Raw genomic sequence first — 17,636 nt, 5'->3', positions numbered from 1 at the left:
TTATCCCATTCATATTATCTGACCTTAGTGTAATGAATTTGGAAATCAATGGCAAAAGAAAACACAAGAAATTCATAAATACATGGAAATTAACACCCTCCTGAACAACCAGTGGGTCACTGGTGAAATGAAAGAAGATAGTTTCTACAATTCAATGATAACACCAATACAATATACCAGACCTTATGGGACATAGTGAAAGCAGTCCTACAGGGGATACTTGTAGCGGTGAACACCCATAGTAGGAAAACAGAGTGAGCTCAAATAAAGAACTTAATGTTGAATCCGAGCTTCAAGAAGAAGAGCAAGTCAAGCCAGAAGTTCTTAGCAGAGAGGAAATTATTAAGTTTAGAGCAGAAATTAATGCAATGGTGAATAAGAAAACAATACACAGAATCAATGAATTGAAGAGTTGATTCTCTGAAAGATTAAATAAAATTGACACACACAGCTAAATTTTATCAAAAAGGAAAGAAAATACTCAAATTCATGCAATTAGGAATGAAAAGGATGAATAACAGATCCTGCAGAAATCCTGAAAATCATTTATACTTACATAGTAGTAAGATGGAAAATGCTGAATGGACAGTTTCCTAGGAACATAAGAGTTAAAAGCTGAATAAAAAAGATGTAAAGATTCTAAATAACTCAACAGTGTAGACTGCGTAACCACTGTTGAAATCAGTGGAGAGATTCTTCCAAAAACAAGGACTAGATGTTCCATTTGACCCAGCTATTCCTCTTCTTGGTATCTTCCTGAAAGTATCAAAGTGATCATACCACAGCAATATATGCAGAGGGAGTAAAAAGGGAGCTAACAATAGCAATGTTTATAACAACACAGTTTATAGTGGCTAAATTTTGGAAACAGTCCAAATGCCAATCAACTGATGAATGGCTAAAGAAGTTTGTTTTTTTATACAGTGGAGTACTATTGTGCCATAAAGAAGGATAAACTTGAGACATTTTTAGGTAAATGGATGCACCTTGAGGACATACTCTTAAGTGAAATAAATCAGACACACATATGTAAATATCGCATTGTCTCTCTGGTGTGAGAAACCAAAGGGGTAAATAAGAGCCTAATGTATAAAAGATATTGTGAAATAGGTAGAAAATATTCAAATGGGAAGGGGGCCTAGGCATAGGGGAGGGGAAAGGAAGGAAAGGAAAAGAAAAAAATGGTGAGAAAAGAAGGAAAAAAAGGAAATAAAGCTTTTGTAAATAAGGAGGGAAAGGGGGTTAAAGGGAGAGTAGGGGAATCGGGAAAAAGTATAGAAATTCCCTATGATGAATGTGATCATTACATATACCTAAAGTGTACCAATAAAAGTAATTAGGTTTTTGAATTTTTTTATTTTAAAGAGAATAGTAAAAAGAAGAACAGTAGCAAAATTCCAACATCACAGACAAAAACAAAACAAAGCAAAAACATTAAAAATGATACAGGGTGTATATATATATATATCTGTATATATATGTATTTTTTTGCCTTCCATCTTTCTTTTTCTTCTTTCCCTCATCTCAGTTGTTCTTTCCTTTGAGCAAGTTCTTTGCCTTTCATATTGTATGTTTTGGGCTTATTTACTCTTTCAGGTTCTTATACTAGGGAGACAATATGATGTTTACACATGTGGGTCCGATTTATTTCACTTATGAGTATGGTCTCTAGTTGCATCCATTTATGCACAAAAGCCTCGATTTTGTCTTCTTCATAGCCAAGTAATACTCCATTTTATAAAAATAACACTTTTTTTTTTTTTTATCCATTCCTCAGTTGATGGGCATTTGGGTTGTTTTCAAGATTTAGCTATGACAAATTGTGCTGCTGTACACACGGGTGCACATATATCACAGTGGTAGGATGTTTTTAATTCTTCTGGGAAAATACTTAGAAGGGAAATAGCTGGGTTAAGTGGGACTTCTAATCCTAGTTTTGTGAAGAATCTCCACACAAAAGTAATTAGTTTAAAAAAAGAAAAATAAAGCACTAGCAACTCTACCTCTCAGTGATGACTGCATTAGTACATATAGACACATGTAAGTATACACGTACAGTATTATATAATAGATGTTCTGCAATCTGTAATTACTCAGTAATCTGTCATGGTCATATTTTCATTTTAATAAATATAACTAGAGATCACTTACAGTTGTTGGAAGTGATATTTTCCATTCTATTACTAACTTAATCCCCTATCAAGGGCCATTTAAGTATTGATTTTTCAACATTATAAACAATGCAGAACATCTTTGTCCACATATTTCTCACAGTTTTGGAATTATCATCTCAAAGTAAATTCTTTGAAGTGGACTTGCTGAATAAAACTATGCAAGCATTTTGCAAAGTATTTCTAGAAAGTACCCATTTGTACTGCTTCTTAAAAGCCCTTTCTTAATATCTGGCCCAAACAGATTTTGTTACTATATGTAATCTTTGCCAGCGTGATAGACAAGAATAGCTTAATTTTGTTATTAAAAATGTTTCAAGCAAAACATTACCAAGTTTCAATTAACTACTCTTCTCTACCACCCCAGTGCCCAGTTCTGTTCCCTAAGATACTTTATTTTAAATATTTCCATGTTTATTATTTATGATGGGTATTTCTGTAACCTACACTCACACTATCATATCTTTATTTATTAATATTAGAGAACATACTACCTTTTGTTTTGGGGACATGCATTCACATAGTCTTCTCTGTCTCTGTTTTTCTGAGTCTCCTGCTGTTTCTATTTTACCCTACATTAACTCAGAGATAAATGTCTGTATTCATTCGGATTTAAAAATATTCCACCCACACAGAGTTCTAATAAACAACGCATACACCTGAACAACACTGGAGCTAAGTTTATAGTGAAGCAAAGCAAATAATTTTAAACAGGCACAGAAGATTTCCATCTTTTGAAAGCTTCATCAGCTGCCTGTGGTTAATTACAAATGGCAAACAATTCCTTCATTCTCATCAGAAGAGGGACGCTATTTTCCTTCCCTTTGAATCTGGACTGGCCAGGTGCTGCTTACCTAATGGAATGCAATGGAAATTAATCAGTGTCAGTTTCTTTGAGGACCAGCAGCTTCTGAGTCCTCTCTGCTAGAATACTTCTCCTTGGGATGTCCCCTTTGAAGCCCAGCCATCAAGCTTGAAAAGCACTAGATGACACTACCCATCGAGCTTGCGGTCAGCGGCCAGCATCTACTGCCAGCTATGAGAGGGAGCCATTTTGGACTTTCCAGAGGAGGTCAGTGCCAGATGTTTGCAGTTCCTGCTGCCCATGATAACATGGGAAACAGGAAATATAGCTGATGGACTTGGGATTTGGCTAAAGAGATTTCACTTGAGCTCCTAGAGGTCTTCAGACCCAACTCACATCATGTGGGGGAAAGGAGATAGATACCCAAGTGTGTGTCACCAAACTATGGTGAAATTTAATAGAAATAATACATAACTGAAGCAGCTTCCCAACCACTGAGTTTATCTCCATCTCAACCCAACATCCCTCTCCCTTGCTGGCTCCTCACCCACCCTTTCCCCATCGTTCATCCTCCTCCCTCAGTTGTTTGCTTCTCTTCCTTTCAGGAGTCAAACTAGACAAACTCATCCTCTGGTTGCTTTTTTTTTCTGCTGCACTTCTCTCTTTATTTTTTTATTTTAAAGAGAAAAGAAAACAAAATAACAACAACCAAGACAAAAACAAAATAACACAAAAACAAAAAAAATGATGCAGAATTTCAAAACAAGGTGATAGGAAGTTAACAATGGTTGTCATATTACATTATTATCTTCAATGAAGTTGCTCAGATTGCCAGATATAAGAATGCAAGATTGATCAAACAACACAAAAGAATAAAAAACAATAAAAAAATTAGAAACAATACAGAGTTTCACTAATCAATATAGTAGGGATTCAACAATGGTTGTTATATTACATATTGTTGGCTTCAAATTAGCTGTTCAGATTACCAGACATAATCATGCAAAATTGTTCAGAAAAAGAAAAATTTAAGCATTAACTGTTCCTTTCAATAAACCAATAGGCATCAGCAGCTCAATTAATTATGCCAGCTGTCCTTGTCTATCCTCCAGCCAACCTTATCCAAAAAAGGAAAGAAAAACTCAAATTCATGCAATAAGGAATGAAAAGGGTGAAATCACTACACGTCCTATAGAAATGCAGAAGATCCTCAATACCTACTTGGAAAATCTTTACTCTCACAGGACGGAAAACACAGAAGAAATAGACAGATTCCTAGATACAGATGAATTACCAAAGCTGAATCAAGAAGATATAAAAATTCTGAATAACCCATAATCAGTCAATGAAATTGAAAATGTAATTAAAAACTTACCAACAAAGAAAAGCCCAGGTCCTGATGGATTCACAACTGAATGCTACAAGAAATTTGGAGAAGATTTAGTGCTAATTCTTCTCAAATTCTTTAATGAAATTGAAAGGGAAGCAATTCCCCTAACTCATTCCTGGAGGCATCCTGGAGGCAAGTATTACCCTCATACCAAAACCAGAGGAAGACCCAACCAAAAAAAGAACTACAGGCCAATCTCTCTAATGAACATAGATGCAAAAATCCTCTCTGGTCTCTTTAAAAATATATTTCTCAATAAAAGCCTCAAGTTTATCTTTCTTTACAGATTAGTAATACTCCATTGTATAAAAATACCACATCTTTTTTTTTTTTATCCACTCCTCAGTTGATGGGCATTTGGGTTGTTTCCAAGATTGAGCTCTGAAAAATTTCTGCTATAAATATGGGTGCACATATATCACTGTGGTGTGATGTTTTCAGTTCTTCTGGAAAAATACCCAGAAGAGGGATAGCTGGGTTGAATGGGACATCTAATCCTAGTTTTTTTTGGGATACTCCACACTGATTTCCACAGTGGTTGAGGCTTTTAATGGATGCAGCTAGAGACCATACACATGAGTGAAATAAATCAGATCCACATGTGTAACCATCATATTGTTTTCCTAGTGCAAGAACCTGAAAGAGTAAATAAAATGTGAAAGGTACAATAGATACTACAAAAGGGAAAGAAACTTCTTAAAAGAAAAGAACAACTGAGATGAGGGAAAGAGAAGAAAAAGAAAGAAGGAAGGAAAAAATATATATACACAAGACGCTAGGATAATTGTGCTACTAATTTCTATTGGTTTATTGAAAGGAACAGTCAATTCTTAATTGTTTGATCAATCTTGCATACCTATATCTGGTAATCTGAGCAACTACTTTGAAGATAACAATATGTAGTACAACAATCATTGTTAATTTCCTATTATCTTGGTTTGAAATTCTGTATTGCTTTTATTGTTTTTGTGCTGTTTTCCTTTTGTCTTTGTTTTTGTTATCTTGTATCTGTTCTTTTCCCTTTAAAACAAAATTTAAAAAAGTCTTTCTTTACCCTGCAAACTGTTAACTCAGGTTGTCATGAGGAATGAACTGGTTGAGGTAACCTTTCGCATAAAGTCTATTCTCTCTCTAAAAAGACTTGTGCTGTGTGAGATTCTCTACCCAGGAACCACGCATGAACTGCACTTCTACATTCACAGTGAAAACAACTTATCCTTTCCTTCCCTTCTTTTCCCTTTCCTTTCTTTCCTTTCTCCTTTTCTCTGTCTCCCTTTTTCCTTGTTTTTCTGTTTCCTCTCATTTCTTTCTACCCTAGAAGGAGGTAAAGCATCAATGATAAGATGCCTGGTTTTTGTTTTCAGATCAATAGCTGTTCTAGTTCCAGGCAACAAATTACTTCACGGCGGGACTGTTCAAACCAGTCCATAAATAAATGTTAGCTAATGATGGAAATCAATCAATCAGTTCATCAACACATTGAGTAAGCTCCTGTTTTCTGTAAGGCGCTGAGCTAGCCAACCAGACAAAAATAAAAGGTAAATGACTTTGGATTGCACTTTATTTCCTCTACTGCTTTGTTTTCAGCATGTCACAGACATAGCACTACTTATTATTCTAGTTTATGAATTCAGCTATATTTCCTGAGTGCCTTACATAGAAGCATAAAGGTTCACTTCCAGTAGGAAGTTTCCATTTGCTCTTCACACTCTCTCCTCATTTGCTAAGGCTGCTGTAACAAAGGACCAGAAACTATAAGTCTTAAGATGATAGCCTGTTCTCTCTCAGTCCTGGATGCTTGAAGTCTGTTGAGAGGCCATTCCTCCTCTGAAGATCTATCAGGATCCTCTTGCCTCCTCCCACCTTGGGCTTCCTTTGGCATCCCTTGTTTTTTTGGCAGTATCAGTCCAGCCTCTGCCTCCATCTTTATAACACATTTCCTCTGTGTCTGTCTGTGCCCAACTCTTCCTCCACTCATAAGGACACCGGTCTTGCCCATCCTAATGACTTCATCTTAACCTGATTTTACCTACAAAGACTCTGTCTTTACATACAGTCACATCCGCAGGTATTTTAGTAAATTTCTCATCTCTGGCACACAATATCCAACACAAACAGCTCCAAGAAGGAGGGGTTTATTTTGGCTCATGTTTTATTCCATAGTCTCCTGGCTCCAAGGCAAGACAGCATGGCAGAAGACATTGTGGAGGAAAAGCTGCTCCCCTTGTGGAGACCAGGACACAGAGACGGAAGGACAGAGCTGGACTGGAGATACACACTTCCAGGCCATGCCCCGAGGGGCCCACCTCTCCTGAGCAGGCCCCACCTCCTAACAGCAGGTCAGCTATGAACCCCCATAATCCAGTCATCTGTCTAACTCCCCACCTATGAGTGCTTGCGACTCTTGGGGGACATCTAGAGCTAAGCCACAAGAACAGGTGTTGGAGGTTAAGACTTAGTGTGTTTTAGGGGGAACAGAATTCCAGAATTTTTCATAACATCTTTAAATATCTCTTTCTCTTCTATTCATCGTTTTTCTAACTTGTCTCCTTTTCTCTACACATCTGTACTGTCCGTCCTTCATTCACCTTGCCTTCTCCTAAGCCCATTTCTCTTCCAGTGGTGACATGGCCCCCTTGCAGCTGGTCTCAGGAGCATGGTGGTGTGCAGGAGGGGAAGGGGCTCAGGCAAATGTCTTCGGAGTGACAAAAAAGGTCTCAGCAATCACCTGTCTTCCACAGTCTCAGTGTCCTGCGGTCTCAGAAGCATCACCCACACTGACAGGAAAGAGCCGAAAAGAGACGGGAAATAAGGATATAGCAATTGTCTAGACAAGTATCACAGGTAATTAATCTAATTAAGCTAACATCTTTCAACTGCTTTTACAATACCTGCCAGAATGTTGTCAGACTTGGCTCAAGTGCAGCAGAATATTTCTAAATAAGTAGAAAAGGGTTGCAGCTCTTAATATTGGCAGTAAAACTTCTAATAAATCTATCAGCTCCACCTTCTAATGGGGCTTGATACTGGACAGCACCTCATATGGAAGAGTGGATGGATTCCCATGAGATCAGCCACTAAACCTGCCATATGTAACTGCTGAGCAATTCACTCAGTCAAGCTGAGCCAGCTTCTCACATCCAAGCCTTGGGATCTCTGCTATGTGCTTGTTCGCATGAGGGGAGGACTGCGGTCAGATATTAATGGACACAACTGTATTATCGCAGTTGCCGGTGTTCCATTCTCCAGTGTCTCTCTCCTACAAAACTGCAATTTGTCCGGGAGGGAACATGAGTGGCTGCCACAGCCCTGATTTCTGGTATCCTAAGTGGGTCACATTTCAAACACCTGCACACAGGGAGCAAGCCTTGAAGCAGTTACGGGGAGCTGCAGCTTCCTGTTAGTCTGCCAGGGCTGCTATAGTATGATTCCACAGGCTGGGAATTAAACAATAGAAATGCTTTTTTTCTGCATGGTGCCGGAGAATAGAAATTTCTATTTCTATTGAAAAATAGAAGGGTGAGGGTGTCTTAGTTTGATTTCTTCTGGGGCCCCACTTGCCTTGGTTTGCAGCTAGCAGCCTTCTCACTGTGTCTTCATGGACCAATTTCCCTGGGTCCCTGCATCTCTTATTGTCCAAATTTCCTTTCTTATGAGGACACCAGTGAGATTGGATAAGGGACAGCCCAATGACCTCACTTTAAGTTAATCACTTTTTAAAGGCCCTATTTCTAAACAGGGTTATAATCTCAGGTACAGAGAGTCAGGGCTTCTATATGTGAAGTTTTCGGGGACAGAGTTCAGCTCATAACATCTGAGTTTGCAACATTGGCTGGTTTTGGAAGGAGTCTATTCTAATAGGGCTTCATCTCCTCTTCAATCTTCTATCCTATATCCAGAGCCTTAATGTGGTGTTCCTAACTATTACCTCTGGAAGCTATGCTGAAAATATAGTCTCTGTAGCATACATTTTTCCAAATATGGCCCAGGGATAGGCAACTTCCTATATCCTAGAGACATGAAGATTTAGATTGCTAAAATGCAAATTCCTGGGCTACCTGGAACTTTAAAAATATTGTATGCATCTCTTAGGCATAGAGCCCAGGAGACTGCACTTGCACAAGAATTACCTTTTCAGGTAATTTTAAGGAACACTAAACTGTGAAGTTGTTGTGTCACTATTAGCTGGAGCTAACTGATGTTGCAAAAGTGACAATTGATCTCTGTTTTTTAATATGCTGACGTGATTTTTGAATAAAACCTGAAGAGAGAGACAAAGCTGCTATAAGTGAGCTATGCAAAACCCACTTTGTTGGTACTGTGATTAGTAGGGATAGACCATTTCTCAATCAGTAACAAATAATGGTGATTAGAAATTATGGTAGACTAAATGCAGGAAATCCAATGAATATGTTCTGGGCACGAGAATTTTATGAACTATGCAGTTCATCAGAAGAAAATTAGCACAATTGTGCAAGATATCACAGAGCACAACCACGCTAGATATGCACACACACACACACACACACACACATACACACACACGCACACACATGCACACCTATCACAGGGACCCAGCAGTATCTGTGGGGATTGATTCCAGCCCAACTCCCTGTGAATTCTCAAATCCTCAAACGCTTAAATCTCTTATATAAAATGTCATGGTATTTGCATATAACCTATGCACATCTGCCTGTACACTTCAAATCTTCCCTAGATTTCTTCTAATACCCAATGTAATGCAAATGCTATGTAAATAGTTTTTACCCTGAATTATTTAGGAAATAATGGCAAGGAAAAAAGTCTATACATGTTCTTTATAGATACAATTCTCTGAACATTTTCAGACTGGTTGGTTAGATCTGTGAAAGTGGAAAATCCAGGGAAGGAAGACAGGGTGTGTGTGTGTGTGTGTATGTGTGTGTGTGTGTGTGTGTGTGTGTTTGGTGCTGGGGATGTCTTTGAGTCTTGCTGGCTCTTGGAGTCTACTCCTGAGTTCTCACACTGATATATGGGATCCCATGGCGTGCATGAGCTGTACTGATCCCAAGCTCTGTTTTAAACATCTCCATCTGGAAGTTCTTTGGCCAAATCTGAGCACAGATAATCCCTCACTCATCAACATTCTTCCTAAACTTCACCTTCTGATCACGTTTTCTTCCTTTCTCTCTCTTCCGCATCCTCCCTCTTCTATTTATTTATTTCTTGTGATACTGGAGATTGAATCCAACCCTTCACACTGAACTACATCACCAGCCCTTTTATGTTTTATTTTAAGACAGGGTCTTGCTAAGTTTCTAAGTTGCCCAGTTTGGGCCTGAACTTGCAATCCTCCTGCCTCAGCCTTCCAGAGTGCTGAGATTACAGGCATGTACCCTCATTCCCTTTAAATCACTGGCTACACTTCTTTTCCCCATTTTAACATCCAACCCTAAAATTTTTCCCCTCAAACTACCAAGACAAGACTAAAAAGACATGTTTCTGAATTATACAGAACAATTTAACTTTTCATTCTCACCCCATAGGGCTCTGGGCCTTCCATTTAATAAAAAGAAAAATCAATGCATAGTTACTGAACATCTACCAGAAGGCAGGCATATTTTGGTACTTGAGTTGCTCTTTAAAGTATTGTGTTAAGGAGAACATATACCTTCAGAGCAAAGAGCAAGTTGAAATTTTAAATTTTACTTTCCTAAATTTGGGTGAGATCAAATTCTTAGGCAGAACCTTCCCTCCCATTTATTAGAAGTATTTATTTATTTTCAGTCCTTGTACTTTGTTTGTCCTGAGATATAAATTGTGCAACTTTTACCATTTTTTAAGTGAATAAGTCAGTGGCATTAAATGCATTCACAGTGTTGTACAACTATCACTGCTGTTTCCAGACATTTGTCTTCATCTTAAACATGAACTATCTGCCCGTTAAACACTAACTACCTCCTCCCTCTCCCCCACTCCTAGCAACTTCCACTCTGCTTTTCTCTCCAGGAAACTTGTCTATTCTGACTACTTCAGAATGATTTGTTTTCCTTTTGTGTCTGGTTTATTTCACTTATCATGATGTTTCCAAGGTTCATCCATATTTCGGTATGCATCACCACTCATTCCTTTTAAGTCAGAATAATATTCCACTGTCTGTATCCACCATGTTTTGTCTGCCTGTTCATGATTTGATGAACGCTTGGATGATTTCTACCTCTTAGCTCTGTGAACATCGGTGTACACATATCTGTTTGCGTGATGGTCTTTAATTCTTTTGGGTATGGTCTTGGAAGTAGAGTAGCTGGATCATACAGTGATTCTATGTTTAACTCTTATTGCATTTTAAAAAATCAAACATTGTATAGTGGACTTCAGGGAGCCAGAAAGCCTAGGTTTGAACCTTGGCTAGGTCATTTATATCTTGGGCCAGTAACCTAACTGGATTTTCTTTCTTCTTTCATTCTATAAAAGGGAGCCGGCCAAGATCTCTCTCAGTCCTAAGATTTAGGAAACTGATGTTGAATCATGATTTCACAAACCCATATTAAACCTTATTTCAAAACTACCTAAATTACCGAATGCACATTCTTAGTTTTTACATCTGTCTGTAAGGTTAATCTTTGGCAACACAGTCTTTGATGTAGTAGGAACGTAGCTGCTAATGGCATTGCAGTGCAGATTCTGACAGTCTCATCCATCTACCCACCCATGCATTTTAAAATATTAGGTGCTGGAAGTATACAGATGACTTACAAAAATTCTATTTCTCAAGAATCTTTTAATCCAATGGCAAGAGGTGGGTGAATCCTTTTCCTCTCTTCCTGTTTTCCTGTCTTCTAATTGGAGCACGGAACATTGTGGCCCAGAATTCACAACTGTGAAGAGCCTCAAATGTTAGACTTCTGATGTTGGAGTTAAATGTACAGTGACAGAAATCATCAACACAAAGATTTCGTGAAGCAACCAGATTTTTTTAACTTTCTTGTCTACCCTAGAGCTTGTAGCTTTCATACTCTGGTCATAAAATGGCTGCTGCACCACCAGCTACTACTATTTGCATTTCAGGCAGAAAAAAGGAGAACAGGAAGAGTAAAGAGATGCCTTTGCAAGAACATTTGCTTATTTTTCAGTGGCCAGCCTCCTTACATCCCATGACCATGTCTAGTTGAGAGGGAGGCAGGGAATTTGAGTATTTCATTTGCCAACTTGTAATGTAGAGAGTCATGATGCTGACGGTGAGCAAGTAGGTACTATTCTCTCTTTTGACATTTTGTCTCAAGAACCTCAAAAGCATCCTCTTTGATCTCTGAGAGGCTTCATTTGCGTTGAAGCAGCTTCCTCTTCCTGCATGTGGTGGAAGTTAGTATCTGGCCACCTGCTCTGCCAGCCCGACCTGGGCCTTTGTACCTCGGGTGATCCTGGCCATCTGCCGTGTGACAGCTTCATCTCTCTTCTTCTTTCATGTCCACTGTTGGTTCCAATTCATGGAATTTTATTTCTGTTTTAGGTTTCTATTTCTGCATCATGTAGCTGCCCTGCTCTCTGAGAAGGCTGTGAGAACTTCCCTACACCCAGTGCAGGGGCTAGAATCCTGTCGCCTCTGAAGAGGCCCAGGCCCTGTGTGTCCAACCCCCTGGACCTCTCCGTGCTGCTTGCTCACTATGATCCAGGTCACTAGGCCCTCTACCCTGTGGGATGCCCATATTCCTTCTTCCTCAGATGCCCGCCATCTTCGAGGGCTGGGCCCAGGCATGCTGTGAGCCCGAGTATGCTCTGGGGCCAGGGGTGCTGTGGGCTCAGTGTGCCCTGGGCCCAGGGGTGCTCTGGGTCTGGTTGGGGCACAAGGCTTTGCCTGATCGACTGAGGCACCAATGTTGGCAAAGCCCCATCTCTGTTGCTGTGTGTAAGTGTGTATTGGGGTTGGTGGTTAGACAAGACTTGCTAAACTTTCTTAGCCTGGCTCTGGAAGATGCTCAGGGTTTGGGCAAGTGGAGATGAGGGGTGGCCTTTCCTAGGGACAGGAGTAAGACTCTAGATAGGAAAGTAGGTGTGGCAGACACTCTCATAATTTCACTAAAGCCTCCAGGTCCCTTGTCTTTGCCTCCCCGCCCCCGTCCACTTGCTATACAAACTTCTGATGTTTCACTTGGTTAGCTCTGTGTCTGGCTGGTTGAGGACTCTCTAGACTTCCTGGGGCCAGCTTTGCCTTCTCAGGCAGAGGCCAGGGCCCCTGGAGTTCATAACCCATCTTCCCTGTCCCAGCTCCACCTGGCCTTAGCCGATGGCCTTGCCTGGGGTCACAGAAACCTCAGTACTTCCCTGCTCCCTTAGGCCACTGCTCCCTGCTGTCCCGGCCATGGTCTCTGCTTGAAATCACACCATCTCTGGCCTTTCCCCTTCCCTGTCTAGCACCTTCTGCAGTCACCTGCACCTGAACCCTCTTCTCAGGCCTGTGGGGGCCCCATCTGAGGGAGCAGGACTGTGTATGGGGATCAGAAATGGATTCTCTGAGCTGGTGCATTTGCACCCCTTCCTTGGCCCTTCTTGAGCTGAGCAGGGACCCTCCGTACCTCCACGTTTGAGGGGATTACCATGCAAATGACAGTAGGAGCAAGACACAGGCAGTGTGCCACTAGCAGGCTATTTTAATAATCCTGAGTGCTAAAGGTTTTAAATAATTTTGCGGCATGTGGCTGCGGGAGGCTGGGGCCCAGGGCACACGGGGGACTTGGGAGGCTGTTTTGGCACATGGGGCAGGAGAGAAGCAGGCCCCATGCTGATGCCAGGGCCTCAGTCTCAGTGTGTGGGGAGATGGGGTGCCATTTGCAGAAATCGGGAACCCAGAAAGAAGGGCTGGTGTGGAAGGAAAAGGGCGAATTGGGTGTGCAGGTGTGATCTGCCCCACGGCAAGCACACATTTCCCCCTGAATTAATATTTCTTTCCCTTGCATTCTTCTCCATTTATCTGTCGGGAGCAGACCAACCTTTCCAAGTCATCGTCTCACATAATTCTGAGATCATTATGGCTTAATTGGTGTTTGATCATGTTCAGCCTCAACCCTTCAACATCAAGGAAGAATTTACCGGGGGAAGAAGAGATTTCTGCATCGCAGTGACATTGAGTCCCACAGAGCTGAGCTTTAAGTCCCTGTTTTGCAGGTTCTTGAGTGGCACGCCACTGCCTTGAGATAACACCTTGAGCCGACAAAGCGTGAGCTGGGAGGGTCGAGCTGTTAAACAGCAGCATTTGACAGTAGGGCTGAGTTCACTGTATGCTGAAAAAATTAATCTGTCCTCCGTGATCCTAAGACACACTAATCACACTGCAGAAATGAGAGTGGGAGAACTGTCAGACCTGGGAATTCGGAACAATACAGCCACAATGTAACCCATGTATCGCTTAGATCATTTTTCTTGCAGACACAATGCTTAGCTATATTCATCAGCGTTATCTGAGATTGTATTTTGTTTAAGATAATGAGCCTTTGTACTAAGAACAGAGAAGCACTCAGAGGCGCTCACTTTTAATTTAAGCACAAGTTAAATGTCCTATCGCAGGCTGGAGGTTGTTGTTAGTACCGTGCCTGGAGTTTATTGCTTTGTGAATTTACACGTGTCTCATGTTACAGGATAAGCTGTACTGTGTCAGCAGCTCTCTGTGTATATCCCCAAGAAAATCTTGTATTGTTAAATGAGGACAAAACCATGAAAAGAATGATTTTTTTAATTATTAAGTTTATTGGTGCAATTTAAATACACAGAATGATTACATTCATCAGAGGGAACTTGTACCTGCACATGACCTATCTTAGTTCTTTTTCCCCATTCCCCTCCCCTTCTGTCAACCCCTCTTCCCCTCCTTATTTACAAAGCTTTTTTTTTTTTTTTTTCTCATTTTTCCCTTCCTTTCTCCTCCCACCCCAGGTCCCCTTTCCTTTGGAACAATTTCTTCCTATTTCACAATATTTATTGTACATTTTCATTCTATTTATGCTTTCAGTTTCTCACACCAGAGAGACAATTTGGTATTTACTTACACACACGTGTCCAGTTTATTTCATTTAAGAGCATGTCCTCACAGTGCACCCATTTAGCTCTAAAGGTCTCAAGTTTGTCCTTTATGTCTGAGTAGTACTCCATTGTATAAAAAACACATCTTTTTTATCCATTCCTTGGATGGGCATTTGGGTTGTTTCCAAGATTTAGCTATGACAAACTGTGCTGTTCCATGGGCATGCATATATCGCTGTGGTATGATGCTTTTAATTTTTTTGGGAAGATACCAAGAAGGGGAATAGCTGGGTCAAATGAGACTTCTAGCTTTAGTTTCTTGAGGAAACTCCACACTGATTTCCACAGTGGTTGCACAGTTTACATTCCCACCAATAGTGGTGGAGGATTCCTTTTTTTCCCATAGTCCTGCCAACATTTCTTATTGGTTGATTTGTTGACAATAACCATTCTTTCTAGAGTGAGATGGAATCTCAGCATTGTTGTAATTTGCATCTCTTGAATGATCAGTGATACTGAACATATTTCCATGTATTTATTTGCCATTTGCACTTCTGTGGTGGATTGACAACTGGTAGTCAACTTGTAACAGCCAGCTGAATTGAACCAGTATGGTGCGGAGTGTGGGAGGCCCACCTGAGCTTTGTTGCCAGCAGCATAAAAGGCAAAACTGGAGAAGTTTAGAGTGGTTAGTAGCTGCTGGGAAGCTGTTAGGGAGCTGCTGGTTCTTTTGGGCTATTCTGCTGGAGGACCTTGTCATGCTGGCTTTCCTGATGAACTTGGCTGTTCTCGTCATCAGAGCTCGGGACCTCGTTGTTGTTGAGAATAGCTATGGTTCACTTTGGAGGAGCTCTGGTCCTCACTTTGAGCACTGCTTCCTAGCTCCAGAGGGGAAGATAGTGCACTGCTCAGTCTCCCGGAGAAGCTTGTTGTGTTGACTTTCCTGATGGGAACTTGGCTGTTCTCATGTTTGAGGGAGCTTGGAACCTCACTGTTGCTGAGGATGGCTGTGGTACTTTTTGGGGGAGCTCTGGTTCTTACTTTGAGCATTGCTTCCTGGCTCCAGTGCAGATCCCTCAGCTAGCTAGCAGAGATCCTTCATCCCACTGGTACAGGCTTTCTAGCTTCCACCACTGACCTTTGGGCCTTCCAAGTGCAGATCTGTGAAACAGGCTTGCATGAGACAATGTCATGGGTTCTAGGCTGCCAGTTGGACTCGTGGGGGGCATTGTTATGGGTTCAAGGTCTTTAGCTGGACTCATTCAGTACATTACTGTGGAATGTAGGCCCTCAGCTGGATTCTTTGGTCTTTAGTGTGTGGACAGATTTCCTGCCCTCTCTTTTGTATATGATTCTTTGGGTGACTATTATAAATAATCTTATAAACTATGTGTCCTATATTATATTGTTCCTCTTGCAAAACCCCAAACTACAACAACTTTTTCATCTGAGAAGTGTTTATTCATCTCAGATGCCCATTTTTTGGATTGGGTCTTTCAATTTGAGTGGTCTGATTTTTTAAAAAAATTCTTTATATGTTCTAAATATTTGTTCTTTGGGGGAAACCTGGCTAAGATTTTTTTTCCTGCTCTGTGGATTTTTTCACTCTGTTGATAATTTCTTTTGCTGTGCAAAAGGTTTTTAATAAGATGAGATCCCATTTATTGATTCTTTGTGGTAATTTCCATGCAACTGGAGTTTTGTTCATGAAGTCTCTACCTACACCTATGTCTTCAAGAGTTTATATGTTTTCTCTTCCAGTAGATTTAGTGTTTTTGCTTTAATATTTAGATCTTTGATCCTTTTTGATTTTAGTTTAGTGCATGGTGATAGACACAGTCCAATTTTAGTATTTGGCATGTAAGAAACCAGTTTTTCCAGCACCATTTATTAAAGAGGCTATCTTTCTTTCAGTGAATGTGTTTGGCCCCTTTGGCAAAGAAAAGGTGGTGAGTATGTTTGGAGTTGTTTCTGCATCTTCTCATCTGTTCTATTGATCTTCAGGTCTGTTTTCTTCCCCAGTACCATGCTGTTTTTATCACAGTATTTTGTAGTATAATTTCAAGTCAGGGATTGAGATGCCCCCTAACCCTTACCTTTGTTGCCCAGAATTGTTTTTGCTATTAAGTCTTTGCTGGCATCAAATGAACTTTAAGAATGTTTTCTCTAGTTCTGTGATGTATGCTAATGATATTTTGTTTGGAATTGCATTAAATCTGTATTGTAATTTGGGGAGTATGGCCATTTTCACTATGTGGGTACTTCTTACTGAATGGCAAAGGATATCTTTCTATTTTCTGATGTCCTTTTCAATCTCCCTTTTAAGAGTACTATAGTTATCAATGTAGTGGCCTTTTACTTCTTTTGTTAGATTGATTTCTAGGCATTTCATTTTTTTGATGCTATTATGAAAATTTATTTCCCTAATTTCTCTCTCAGTGAATTTGTTATTTGTGCATAAGAAGGCTATTAATTTTTGAGTGTTGACTTTGTATTCAGTTTTGGGACTGAATTGGTTGTAAAATCTAGAAGTTTTTCTGGTAGAATTTTAGGGAGTCTACTATGTAGTGTCATGTCATTTGTGAATAATGATAATTTAACTTCTTCCTTTCTTATATTATTCCTTTTGTTTCTTTCTCTTGTCTAGTTACTCTGGCTAATTTTTCCAGAACTATATTGAATAGAAGTGATGATAGTGGACATCCTTGTCCTAGTTCTGATTTTAGAGTAAAAGCTTTCAGTTTTTGACCATTTAATATGATGTTGGCTCATGGTTTGTCATAGATGGCTTTTAGCATGTTGAGATAAAGTCCATGTATTCCAATTTTCTGTAGGGTTTTTATCATGAATGGTGTTGGACTTTGTTAAATGCTTTTTCTGTGTCTATTGAGGTGACCATGTGATTTTTGCCTTTGGCTCTGTTGAAGGTGTGTTACATTTATTGATTTGCATAAGTTGAACCATCCCTGCATCCCTGGGATAAACCCTACTTGGTCATGGTGCATAATCTTCATGACGATTTGCTGCATTCTGTTTGCCAGCTGCTTGTTGAGGATTTTTGGATGTATATTCATTAGAGAAACTGGCCTGTAGTTCTCTTTCTTGGTTGGGTCCTTCTCTGCTTTTGGTATCAGGGTAATACTTGCTTCTAGAAATGACTTTGAAAGTATTGCTTCCCTTTCAATTTCTTAAGGAATTTGACAAGTCATGGCATTATATCTCTAAATTTCTTATAGAATTCAGCAGTGAATCCATCAGGACATGGGCTTTTCTTTGT

At 40.0% G+C, this 17,636-nt stretch overlaps 1 long non-coding RNA gene across 2 annotated transcripts in view; it reads left to right on the top strand.

Moving 5' to 3' along the window:
- LOC106149157 overlaps positions 1 to 17,636 on the top strand; it is a 44,132-nt gene that overhangs the window by 12,725 nt on the left and 13,771 nt on the right. For both annotated transcript variants that reach the window (XR_001235142.1, XR_001235140.1), the window contains exons 3-4: positions 6,530 to 6,705; positions 7,108 to 7,210. This is a non-coding gene — a long non-coding RNA (uncharacterized LOC106149157). The remainder of the gene's footprint in view (positions 1 to 6,529; positions 6,706 to 7,107; positions 7,211 to 17,636) is intronic.

Source organism: Chinchilla lanigera, unplaced genomic scaffold (genome assembly GCF_000276665.1).
Source record: "Chinchilla lanigera isolate Chin_1 unplaced genomic scaffold, ChiLan1.0 scaffold00003, whole genome shotgun sequence".
NCBI classification, from domain to species: Eukaryota; Metazoa; Chordata; class Mammalia; order Rodentia; family Chinchillidae; genus Chinchilla; species Chinchilla lanigera.
Note: the sequence above shows the minus strand (reverse complement) of the source record. Positions and strands in the feature narration are given on the sequence as shown.